Source organism: Ovis aries, chromosome 12 (assembly GCF_016772045.2).
Source record: "Ovis aries strain OAR_USU_Benz2616 breed Rambouillet chromosome 12, ARS-UI_Ramb_v3.0, whole genome shotgun sequence".
Classification (NCBI taxonomy): domain Eukaryota; kingdom Metazoa; phylum Chordata; class Mammalia; order Artiodactyla; family Bovidae; genus Ovis; species Ovis aries.
Window position 1 is genome coordinate 51,509,310 of NC_056065.1, and position 13,087 is coordinate 51,522,396.

Here is a 13,087-nt window from a genome sequence, read left to right on the forward strand (position 1 = left end):
GCAGGAAAAAAAAAAGTCATGTCACTGATGAATGTGCAAAGTTCCAACGTCCTTCTTTTTTACCTGTATTACTCATAAATGCAAATATATCCAAAATACCCCCAAATATCCACAAGTGCTCAGGTTGGGAACTCTCGTATTCATCCGTTACAACAAGAAATTGGCTATGGATACAAGAATTCAACGGAAGTCAATGAAAGCATTCTGTGAGACTCAGCTGGCTGTGTGGAATTTACAGGAAAGAGTACTGCATTTCTCGTTATTTGGAAAGAAGGTGTTCACATTCTTGACACTCCTGACGTCATTAAACCTATGCTATTCGTGTGCATCATCTACATTTTTCAGAGAGCTGGTTGTTAAACATTTACTAGCCAGTCGCTGTCTGTGCCAGGCACTCAGCAGAGTGCCTGGTACTTACGATAGGTGTTCACTGCTGACTGACCTGAACAGTTGGCAAAAGTACTGTAAGTAAAAAGGTCTTTGATTCTGGGGCTGGGACGGGGGAGGGGGATACCTGCTAAGCCTGGAGAATCTCGTAATAGCAGACAGTAAAGCAGTGCCCAGAGCAAAAGTATGGGGAGATGCTTAAGGGCACGGCAACCAGCCTGAAAGAGCTCCCAGAGGCCGAGGCTGGAAGAATTTGAGCAACAAAACAGATAATGAGGGACATCCCTGCTGGTTCAGTGGTTAAGAATCCGCCTTCCAATGCAGAGGACACAGGTTCAATGCCTGGTTGGGAAACTAAGATCCCACATGCCATGGGGCAACTAAGTCCATGCACAGCAACAGGAGAAACCCTCAGGCTGCAGTGGAGACCTACTGCAGGCAAAACAGAAATAGAAAAGAAGGGCTCATGACCCAGAGTGTAAAATACACCGAGTCCACGCTGACATAGATGTGTGAGTGAGTCAACACATGAAGCAGGGAGAAGAGACCATCTTCCTTACAGAAGAATCTAGCACATGTAGATGTTGAGCTTAATTCCCACAGTCTGGAAGGCCTGGGGGTGGGGGTGACAGGGCAGGGGAGAGGCATACTGACCACAGCATGGAGGAGCCATGGATCTCAAAAGACAGGACGGAGACTGCAGAACACAGTTACTAGCTCTCAGAAGCTCGGGGAGGGGCTATTTGGTGCTGGGCAAACGGCTTTTTTTCTGATGCGGAAGGTGAAGCTCCAGTATTTTGGTCATCTGACGCAACTCATTGGAAAAGTCCCTGATGCTGGGAAAGATTGAGGGCAGAAGGAGAAGAGTGTGTCAGAGGCTGAGATGGCTGGATGGCATCACCAATGCAAGGAACATGAACTTGGGCAAACTCTGGGAGATGGTGAGGGACAGGGAGGCCTGGTGTGCTGCAGCCCATGGGGTCAAAAAAAGCTGGACATGACTGGGCAACTGAACAACAACAACAACAAATGGCTTTTTACCTCAACAGCTCCCAGGATGTCACCGTAACTCAAAGTGGGGTAGTAATTCTATGTCCCCAAGAAAAAGGTAAATTATGTTCAGGATCTTCAATGTGAAAAATCAAGATGATACATTCAGAACACAGAACCACCAAGTTGTACATTACTTTTAGGTTTTAGCACTTAAAAGAGGTCCCGGCACTTCCCTGGGGGGGGGGGGGGTCCAGTGGTTGAGAATCTGCCTGCCAGTGCAGGGGACATGGGTTTGATCCCTGATCCAGGAAGATCCCCATGCCTCCGGGAAACTGAGCCTGTGGGCCACAACTACTGAGCCTGTGCTCTGCAACAAGAGAACCCACCTCAATGAGAAGGCCAAGCACTGCAACAAAGGGGAGTCCCTGCTCGCCGCAACTAGAGAAAGCCTGTGTGCAGCAATGAAGACTCAGTGCAGCCAAAAAACAAAAAGAATTAGGTCCCTTTGAGCTGTTCAGAAAAGTCATTCATTTGGATTTTGGGGTTAAAGGAGACCTGATCCATCTAATTTTTCCATTTTTTTTTTTTGTAAATCTTCAATCTTACAGTTCTTTCTTTCAAGTTCTAATTAGCTTTCTGGTTGGTTCATAAAATGGGAAATAGAATCTAACCAGAAAACAGCTGGGTGTTTGCAAATAGCTTTCACTACCCCTAGACTTGACCTCTTTCAGTTCGGTCTTGCCCAATCGAGAGACTGAATGCAAGAGTGAATGACCATCGACCAAGTAAAGAGAAGAGAAGCAGCAGTGTGGTTCAAGTTTGGTAAACCAGGGTGTGCTCTGCCAGAGGAGCCAGGAGGCAGCCACGCTGATCCCCAGATTCCTGGCTGAGTCTGGGTCCTGTCTCTCCAGGGTGCTAAGCCTTCCACCTGCACTCCTGTCTCCACCCCACCCACCAAGGTTGTCCATAGACATCGGGGGATGACACAGTCCTCAAGAGTCCTCCTGTTTGAGTTTTTGCTGAGGACCCTGTGCCTGAGACCATCTGCAGCCCCCTGCCCTCTACTTCACTGGCCATGAGAAGTCGCCTTTGATATGAAACATGTGATGGTCTCAGGACTTCTCATCCCATCAGCAGGTCCCCACAGGACCTGTAAGAGCATGGTGTAGATGAAATCCTATGAGGTCAGGTTGGAGATGACAAAGCTTGACTAGCAAGAGGTTTCGTTCTGAAGAGGACCTTGCTCTCTGGTCATTCCCTCTACCGCCAGCCAGCTCCTCAACCCCATGTACAGTAAGGCCACATCCTCCTCAAGGCTGGGCTCTAGTCAAGATCCAAGCCACGCCGAGGAAGATGCTGGCTCCTCCTCTGGAGCTGCCAGTCTGGAGCATGCTGGTGCTGATGGTGGCCACCTTCCTGCAGGTGAGGCGGCAAGAGTCTGCCAGAGACTGGGAAGCTGGCAGAGCAGAGTCAGATTCCTGACCATCGTTTGGGCACCTGGGCCTGAAGCTGCAGCTTTTGGCCTTTTCGGTTACATGAGCTATTTTTTTCCCCCTAGGGTAGTTTAAGTTAGTTTTATGACACTTGCAACCAGTAAAATTTTCTGGACAATATATTTATTGAGACTTTGGCATAAGCATCTCTATGTGCTCTATGTCCTATGAACACTATGGTGAGACTCTATGGTACTCAGAATGAAAGCTGTCATAAGTTGTTTGTCATGTTCAAATAAAATCCACCAGTCTGTACTCATGCACCAAATTTAAACCTATAAAAGTAAAGCAGTAGCCCCAGAGAAGAATGATTTAAGACCAAGGAATCAATAATAAGACAAGTACTAAAGCACTGCCTAGAGAAACTTTGAACAAATAAATAGTTCTTCAGCTACAGCAGGCTTTGGACTATAAACCCCAAATTTCTTCTTCAGAAATTACCTAGGGAAGACATTCCACAGTTTTATTTATTTATTTCTGACCTCACTACTTGGCTTTCAGGACCTTAGTTCCCAGACCAGGGACTGAACCTAGGCCACCAGAGTGAAAGTGCCGAATCCTACCCACTGGACCACCAGGGAATTCCCAACATTCCACAGTTTTAAAAGAAAACTTTCCAGTTGAAGAAACAGGTAAAACTTAAAATATGCAGTAAACTTACAATATGCAGTAAAAAAAACTTACAACTTACAATATACATAACTCTGTTATATATAATATTCTAGTATCTAGTACATTTATCAGATATATGTCAATGTAATTATACTATTACTATATGTGCAAATACACGTATATGTGGATGTATATTTACTTGCATTTATTTATTTATGGCTATGCTGGGTCTTTGCTGCTGCACATGGGCTTTCTCTAGTCGTGAGTGGGCTTCTCATTTTGGGGGCTTCTGTTGTTGCAGAGCACGGGCCGTAGAGCAGATGGGCTTCAGTAGCTGTGGTGCACAGGTTTAATTGCTGCAAGCAGGCTTTCTCCAACTGCAGTGAGTGGGGGTTACTCTCTAGTTGCATTACACAGGCTTTTCCTTGTAGTGGCTTCTCTTATTGCAGAGCATGGGCCCTAGGTGCACAGGCTTCATTAACTGTGGCTTGAAGGCTCTAGATCCCAGTGGGTTCAGTAGCTGTGGCGCATGGGCTTAGTTGCCCTGAGGCATGTGGGATCTTCCTGGACCAGGGACCGGACCTGTGTTCCCTGCATTGGAAGGCAGATTCTTAACCACTGGACCACCAGGGAAGTCCTGTTTGTGTATATTTAGAACCACATATTCCAGTTATTTTTTTAAGAGGTGATGAAAAGATTGCTCAAAATCTGTTTTTTCAGCTCACCTATTTTTTGTTGTTGTTGTTATTTCTCAGCAAACTAAGTAAGCAATTAACAAGCACAGCTGCCAGCAGTGGGGCTTAATCTGACTGAGTTCTTTCTCCCCAGCTTTCCCTCTATTTTTAGTTCTTCTTTCAGAAACCAGTAAAAGAGACCATACAGAAATCAAGTAAAATAAAAGAGACCATACAGTGTAATGCAGAGGCTAGTAAACATTTTCTGTAGAGCCAGACAGTAAATATTTCCAACTCTGTGTGCCATACGATGTCTTTCCCGTTTACTCTGCAGTCACAGCAGACAGCATAGGGAATATGGAAATAAAGGGGGTGCTTGTGTTCCATTTGGCCCTGGGCCTAGTTTGCCAACCTCTGGGTAAAGAGCTGGGGATCTGGCATGAAACAGAATCTGGTCCAGCTTCCCGTTCTGCTCCTTACATCTGTGTGACCCTGACGAGTCTGCTATTTGTGTGCCTCGTCTGTAAAATAGGGAGGAGAACAGCTATTTCTTAGACTGGTGAGAAGCAGGTGAGACAGAGCACATGGAATGCTTGGAGCACTTCCTGGTCTGTAATAAACGAGCATCAAACATTTGCCATCAGGTATCATCATCATCAAGAAAGAGGGCAACTAAATGTGTCCAGGGGAGACGAGGAAATGAGGGTTCGATCCCTGGGTGAGGAAGATCCCCTGGAGGAGGAAATGGCAACCCGCTCCGGTATTCTTGCCTGAAAAATCCTATGGACAGAGAAGCCTGGCTGGCTACAGTCCATGGGGTCGCAAAAGAGCCAGACATGACTGAGTAGCAGCAATAGCCCAATAACCCTGGTGAAAAATTAGTGAGGCCAAACCAGGAAGCCAATATTGAAAATGCATTTTCTTCTATTACCAGTGGCTTTCGCTTTTACCCATATGATGGATCATTCCTTGTCAGGCATGTGAAATTGCAGGTTGAACTGGGAATTGTGAGACCTCCCTTAACCAGTGGGCAGTGGAGGAGCTGCCTGGGCTCACATGGTACCGTGATGCTTCATGCTATTAGGAAAAAGCCTCCAAGGGACTCAGGAGAGGTAGCTTTTAATCCTGGCTCTGGGTCTATATGACTGATACCTAACCTTGGGGAAGTCACTGAAACTCTCCAGGCCTCAGCTTATACAATGATAGGGGTGGTCCCAGGGACCTCTATGAAAAAACTTAAGGGCGAAAGGGGATCTGTGATTAATGAGCAGTTCCTTGGCAGAAATTAAAAACAGACGCTCAGAAAGGTAAAGTCAGTTGCAGTTAGCATTTGAACTTGGGCCCATCAAACCCCAAAGCCTTTGCTTTTGATTTTATTCTGCAGAGCTTCCTCATGAAAGCAGCGAGGAACAATGGCCGACAGAGGGCGCTCTTCCCCCCTAGACATGACGTCATGACATTGGAGGGACAGAGAACAGTATCCAGGAACCACAAGGGAGTGTCTAGTTGGACTGAGGACAGGGCAGCACAGGCTAAAGGGAAGGCCAGTCACGGGCAATGATGGGGGTGGGAGCTCCTGCCAACGAGCCCACAACACCTTCATGGAACAACTCGACACGTTATTTGTGGCACCTCGCTTCCGTTTTCATTCTCGCTATTTCCATCAGTTTTGCCATATACTTCAGAACAGAGAAAAACACGATTTATACATTTGGGTGATGAGGGTTTCCTTACTCAGCTGCTTTATGAGAACACCGTCACTGTGACTAGAACAGCTTGTTTCTATACCTCCTTTCCCAGAGTTCAGGAAGCACAAAGAAAGGCAACTACCCACAAAACGCACCGTATGGCAGGCACACCTGACTTTGTGACTTCAATTTCCCACACCTGGTACTGAGACTGTATATTAATCAATGGTTGCTTCAGGGCATTGCAAACGGCCCTGCAGGTTATGTCCCGCACAACCCCAGGGGGCGCCGTCTACGTGGACTATACTGTGAATGGTGACTGTGGCGTAATGCTTCCATGAAAGAGCTGTGATTTACAGAGCATGGTCCTAGGCATATGCTGGCTGCCGATGTACTTTGTCAAACGAGATTATATTTTTCCATCTTCTATGTTATTCTATGGATAATTTATCTGCAAATATATCTGTCTGCTAGTCGGGGGAGGGCTTCGGAGGTTTCCTGTCCAAAGGGACACTTACAAAGGAAGCATCTTGGCTGCTACCCGCTGGTTCGCTTGATTCTAACCAAAGTTGAGGGTGGGGACTTCCCTGGCAGTCCAGTGGTTAAGACTCCATACTTCTAATGCAGGAGATGCAAGTTTGATCCCTGGTCAGGGAACTATGATTAATAATAGGATCTTACATACTTGCCATGCAGTGCAGCCAATAAATAAATAAAACTGAGGATTTTCATGTGTTTATCAGGTGCCAGACGCTGGACTCAACAATTTACATTCATTGCCCACTTAATACCACAGTTGTTCCGTGTGGTAGGAACTATATTACAGAAATGGGGACCGAGGCTTTGAGGGAAATGACTTGGGTGTGTCCAGTATAAACGCCAGTACAAGAGCAGGGCTGGGATTGCTCTGGAGTCAGCCTGGCCTCGGGCATGTGCCCTAACCACGTGACAGCTGCAAACACGTCTAGACTCCTAACCCAACCCACCCCCCTCCCCAAAGAAATGCTGCCACAGTCCTCTCTCTTGGTTACTGCCACCACAGAGCCTGAAACAAGTGTTCTCATTTGGGAACTCTCTGTCAGGAAAAGAACAGTTCCTATCACACTTAACCTGGGTGATATCAGGGTGGTCCTCCTGGGAAACTCTACCCTGGGAGTAAACACAGCACCCTGACCTGGGACCTGCCAATCAGTGGGAAACAAGAACATCCAGGAAGCATGATGACGTCAAAGAATTTCTTAGAAAAACTAGACCTTAAAATATTTTCAATTTTTATTTATTTATATTTGGCTGTGCTGGGTCTTCATTGCTGCGCATGGGCTTTCTCTAGCTGCGGTGTGTGGGGCTTCTCATTGCAGTGGCTTCTCTTGCTGCAGAGCATGGTCTCCAGTGCTCCCAGGCTTCAGCAACTGTGGCTCGTGGGCTCAATAGTGGCACGCAAGCTTAGCTGCCGCGCAGCATGTGGAATCTTCCCGGACCAGGGATCAAACCCATTTCTCCTGCAGTGGTAGGCAGATTCTTAACCACTGGACCACGAGGCAAGTTCTGTATCTGAGAGATGCTCTTCAATACCTTTCCTTTTTCCCCCTCTTTCTTTCTCTTCTTTTAAACAGTTCACACTCTGAGTTATCAGCAAGTGGAATTCATAGGAAAATGTTTATCAGTCCATAGGCTGCCCCCAGGGAGGCCTTGCGAAGGACCCCTCCACGAATAACAGCTTAGAGGATGCAAGTTTCTCAGCCTGGGGACTCACCAGCAGAAAGTGTTTTTGAGAAGATGAGATGGGGGAAGAGTCCTGCAAAGTCACCTGGGCACAGGTGACTGGGAAACACCTCTGCAGGCAGTCAGCGGAGGAATGAAGCAGGGCACAAGTGAGTGTAGAAATAAGAACTGAAAAAGTTTGTGTATATTTGAGTGACCGTGAAAGTTTGCTTTGCTCTTTGTGAAGACCAACTGAGGCTACTGCTCTAGCTAGCAATAGACTAAATGGTTTTCTCCCTCCCTTTATCTGCAAGTGGGGATAGTGTTTCATTCGTGCTGACTAGCTGTATGACCTAGGGAAATTACTTAACCTGTCTGAGTTTTGGATTCCTTGTCTGTAAAATGGGGATCATGGGAGAACCCAAGTCATGGGTTGCTGTGAGCATGAAATAAGGGAAAGCAGGTGAATTGCTTAGCACAGTGCTGTCCACGTCAGTGATTCCTCCTGTTGCGTACTGGTTTCTCTTCTTACAAAGCATCTTCTTCCTTCTCATCTACTCAAGGTCAGAGATTGTCATCACTGTTTCCCATGCTTATATAACAAGCACCTCGTAAAATAGAGTCCCCCTTCCATATCTGTACACCCGTGTTCATAACAGTCTTACTTGAAATGGCCAAAAGGTGGAAGCAAATGGCCATAGATGGACAAAAGAACAAACAGACTGTGGGGAATACACACCATGAAACATTATTCAGCCGGAATGAACCTCGAGGACATCACACTAAGTGAAATAAGATGGTCACAAGAGGAGAAATCAAGTAAGATTCTACCTATAGGAGGTACCTAGAATAGTCAAATTCATAGACACAGACAGACTGTGGGATGGGAGGAAGGAAGAAGGAGTTTTTATCTGATGGGTGGAGAGTTTCAGTTTGGGAAGATGAAGAGTCGGATGGTGGTGGTGGCTGCACAACAGTATGAATATATTCAACGCTACTGGACTGTACTCTTAAAAAAGGTGAACACGGTAAACGTCATATTTTACCACAATTTTGAAAATTAAAAGGCAAACTAAAAAATGAAGTGCCTCCGAGGTTTCCGACATTTGGGGTGATAGAAGAGGATGAAAATGTTCTGAAAGCCGGTTGTGGTGATGGCTGTACATGTAAATGTACCAAAATTGAACTAGACACTTAAATGAGTGAAGTTTATGTTATGTAAATTGTCCTTCAATGATATGGGACTCTGTTAAGTTATAGGAGGAAATGGCAGCCCACTCCAATATTCTTGCCTGGAGAATCCCATGGACAGAGGAGCCTGGCCGGCTACAGTCCATGGGGTTGCAAAGAGTCAGATAACACAGAGATTGAGCATGCACACACAAAGCTATTAAGAGCAAGCAAACAAACACACACATGCTGTGATCCAGAGGAAACCTTGGGGGATGCAGGATTTGTTCACTGTCTTGATTGTGGCGATGTTTCATAGGTGTACACATACGTCAAAGCCCATCCAAGTACAGATTTAAATGTGCAGTTTATTGTATGTTAATTATATCTCAACAAAGCTGTGTTTTTATTTTTATTTTTTTTGTTGTGCTGTTTCTTTTATTTTTTTTTTCCTTTATTTTAATTTACAATACTGTATTGGTTTTGCCATACATTGACATGAATCCACCACGGGTGTACATGCGTTCCCAAACATGAACCCCCCACCCATGTCCCTCCCCATAACGTCTCTCTGGGTCATCACCATGCACCAGCCCCAAGCATGCTGTATCCTGCGTCAGACTTAGACTGGCGATTCAATTCTTACATGATAGTATACATGTTACAATGCCATTCTCCCAAATCATCCCACCCTCTCCCTCTCCCTCTGAGTCCAAAAGTCCGTTATACACATCTGTGTCTTTTTTGCTGTCTTGCATACAGGGTCGTCATTGCCATCTTTCTAAATTCCATATATATGTGTTAGTATACTGTATTGGTGTTTTTCTTTCTGGCTTACTTCACTCGTATAATCGGCTCCAGTTTCATCCATCTCATCAGAACTGATTCAAATGTATTCTTTTTAACAGCTGAGTAATACTCCATTGTGTATATGTACCACAGCTTTCTTATCCATTCATCTGCTGATGGACATCTAGGTTGTTTCCATGTCCTGGCTATTATAAACAGTGCTGTGATGAACATTGGGGTACATGTGTCTCTTTCAATTCTGGTTTCCTCGGTGTGTATGCCCAGCAGTGGGATTGCTGGGTCATAAGGTAGTTCTATTTCCAGTTTTTTAAGGAATCTCCACACTGTTCTCCAAAGTGGCTGTACTAGTTTGCATTCCCACCAGCAGTGTAGGAGGGTTCCCTTTTCTCCACACCCTCTCCAGCATTTATTGCTTGCAGATTTTTGGATCGCAGACACTCTGGCTGGTGTGAAGTGGTACCTCATTGTGGTTTTGATTTGCATTTCTCTAATAATGAGTGATGTTGAGCATCTTTTCATGTGTTTGTCAAAGCTGTGTTTTTAAAAGGCAGCATAGTATTCCCTATATAAACGAACTCCTTATGATGTATTAAACAATGCCCCCTTTTTTGAAGATTTAGGCTTCAAATTTTATGCCCCTATAAATGATATTTCAATAAATATCTTGGTGTGGAAAAAAAGAAAAAAATGCAGATATCATTTGCTGCCTCCTTCTCCCTCTCTCCCACTTCCTCCCACTAAAGGCAAGCCAGAAAGTCAAAATTTCCCAGGGAGGGTGCCTGGGAATCTGTAATTTTACTGAGCATTTTGAAAAATTCTTATAATTAGACATGTTAGGGAAATATTGACTCAAACTTCACAAACTTGGATTTTCAGACTTGGGGGTCTGGAATCCCTTTTTCTTTTACCCCTAAACAACTCTATAAGTGTTCCACACAAATGATTGTAAATTTGGGTTTCCCTACTGTTGGGGGTGAGCTTGAGTGAATACATATTCCCAGGCCCCACTCCCAGGGAGGATGTGTATGGTTGCCAGATTTTGCATAAATAAATGAATAAATACATAAATAAAATGTAGGGTGCCAGTCAAATCTGAGTTTCAGACAAAGAGCAGATAACTTGTTCTAGCATAAGTGGTTCCTTGCAATATCTGGGACACACATGTATAAAAAACGCCTGGTTTTTACCTGGGCATCCTGTATTTTACCTGGGAACCCTAAGTATGAGTCCTCAGGCCTGGGCTGAGCCTCAGATCTGCACTGTGGGTCTGCTCCCCACATGGTTCTGATGAGGGGATCCCTAGAGCCTGTGTAGAGGATCCTTGATTAGATCAACACATCAGGGTCAGGAGCCACTCCTCAGGGCGGCTAGAGGTCCCCGGTGTATCTCACCAGAGAGCACCTTTAATGCTGGTCCAAGGAGGAAAAGGAGGCTGAGCAGCGGTAGAAGAAAACTGCCCCAGATCTGCAAAGCTGAACGTGATGGATGTGGTGTCATTGCCCCTGAAGCCCGAGGGACGCTGCTGATCTCAGAGTGAGTATTTAGGGCTGCCTATGGGAGCCACACCCTAGGAGTCTGTCCAGAGTCTCTAAGCTTTGTTTATTTATATCTAGTCTCGTCCCAGAAAGGATTTTACACCTAGGGGGTCTCAGTCCATGCAGCACTCTTGGTGGCAGAGGTGAGATGAACACGCTGTCTCTCTGGGACATGCACGACAGGTGTTTACTGGGTGCTCCCAAGGACCGGGCACTGGGCTGGAGGTTTTGCAGTTATAACCATCTCTTTCAGTCCTTGAGACAAGCTTGCAAAGACATTACTGCCATTGGCCCCATTTGTAGGTGAGGAAATGGAGGTTCTGAGGGGTCCAGTGGCTTGTGCAAGGGCACACTGAGTGGGCCAGTGGCAGAGCTGGGGTTCTGACCCAGGCCTGTGTTGCTAACCACCCTCCATCCTGTCTCCCCACTGAGCTTTGATGGGCGAGTTTTGGGTTATGTTCTGATTAACCTGGGGCCATACTTTAGGTCCTGATCCAGGAACATTTCTGATCCAAGGTGTGAGGACAGTTACCAGGTGTGGAGTGTCTATTTCCACCAGACACTGATTTTGACTTTTTACACATAGTTACTGAAAGGTTACGGCCGTGAGCGGTGAGTTACACTGGGATTCGCTGAGGAGAGGAATTCAATCTGGGACCAGAGATGAGACTTGATCACTCGGAGCTTTTGTGTAGCAAAGTACATGTACACCCGTGGCTGATTCACGTCAATGTATGGTAAAAACCACCACAATATTGTTAAGTAATTAACCTCCAGTTAAAATAAACAAAGTATAAAAGGGATAGAGAAAGCTTCTGAAACAGACATCAGAAGGGGACAGAAAGAGCGCCCCCTTGCTACTTGTTGGCAAGGCATTTTATACCTGTTAGCAAACTGCTAATCAGATAAAAGAAACACCTCAAGACTGAGAGTTGCACCAGGGCCCTCTCCTACAACATGTATTTTGAAACAGCATTGGAACAAGGGGAGTCATCTCTGGGCATCAAACGATTGACATGAATCTTGAAGAAAGGCATATTCCAAAGCAAATACATAGTTTCATTAACATAGCTTAAGAAAAACATTTCCATAAGAAAAACACATTGGTTAGTTCAAGGTTTGAGAAAAGTTAAGCTCAGGCAAAACCAGGTATCACCATGAAACACAGGATTAGAAGAAAAAACATCCTTTAATTTTGTATTGTTCAGTCACTCAGTTGTGTCCGACTCTTTGTGATCCCATGGACTGCAGCACACCAGGCTTCCCTGGCCTTCACCATCTCTGGGAGCTTGCTCAAACTCATTTTCATTGAGTTGGTTATGCCATCCAACCATCTTTATCCTCTGTCGTCCCCTTCTCCTCCCACCTTTAATCTTTCCCAGCGTCAGGGTCTTTTCCAGTGAGTCAGCTCTTCGCATCAGGTGGCCAGAGTATTGCAGGTTCAGCTTCAGCATCAGTCCTTCTAATGAACACCCAGGACTGATTCCCTTTAGGATGGACTGGTTGGATCTCCTTGCAGTCCAAGGGACTCTCAAGAGTCTTCTCCAACACCACAGTTCAAAAGCATCAATTCTTCTGTACTCAGCCTTCTTTATCATCCAACTCTCATATCCATACATGACCACTGGAAAAACCATAGCTTTGACTAGAGGAACCTTTGTTGGCAATGTCTCTGCTTTTCAATATGCTGTCTAGGTTTGTCATAGCTTTTCTTCCAAGGAGCAAGTGTCTTTTAATTTCATGGCTGCACTCACCATCTACAGTGATTTTGGAGCCCAAGAAAATAAAGTTTGTCACTGTTTCCATTGTTTCCCCCAACTATTTGCCAGAACGTGATGGGACTGGATGCCATGATCTTAGTTTTTTGAATGCTGAGTTTTAATTTTGTAAAGAGAAGGGAAAAAAACGTCTACCACTTGCAGTTTATTTCCTCCGGCTGCTTGGGAACCTGTGGCCTTCCTAACAAGGCTGTTAACCCTTTCTATACTCTCTCAATGCCCTGCACCGTTGATAACACCCAGACC

General features: G+C 45.4%; 1 protein-coding gene across 10 annotated transcripts in view; it reads right to left on the minus strand.

Annotated features, from left to right (window-relative positions):
• FHAD1 (forkhead associated phosphopeptide binding domain 1) overlaps window positions 1–13,087 on the minus strand; it is a 162,679-nt gene that overhangs the window by 116,833 nt on the left and 32,759 nt on the right. The window lies entirely within an intron of this gene.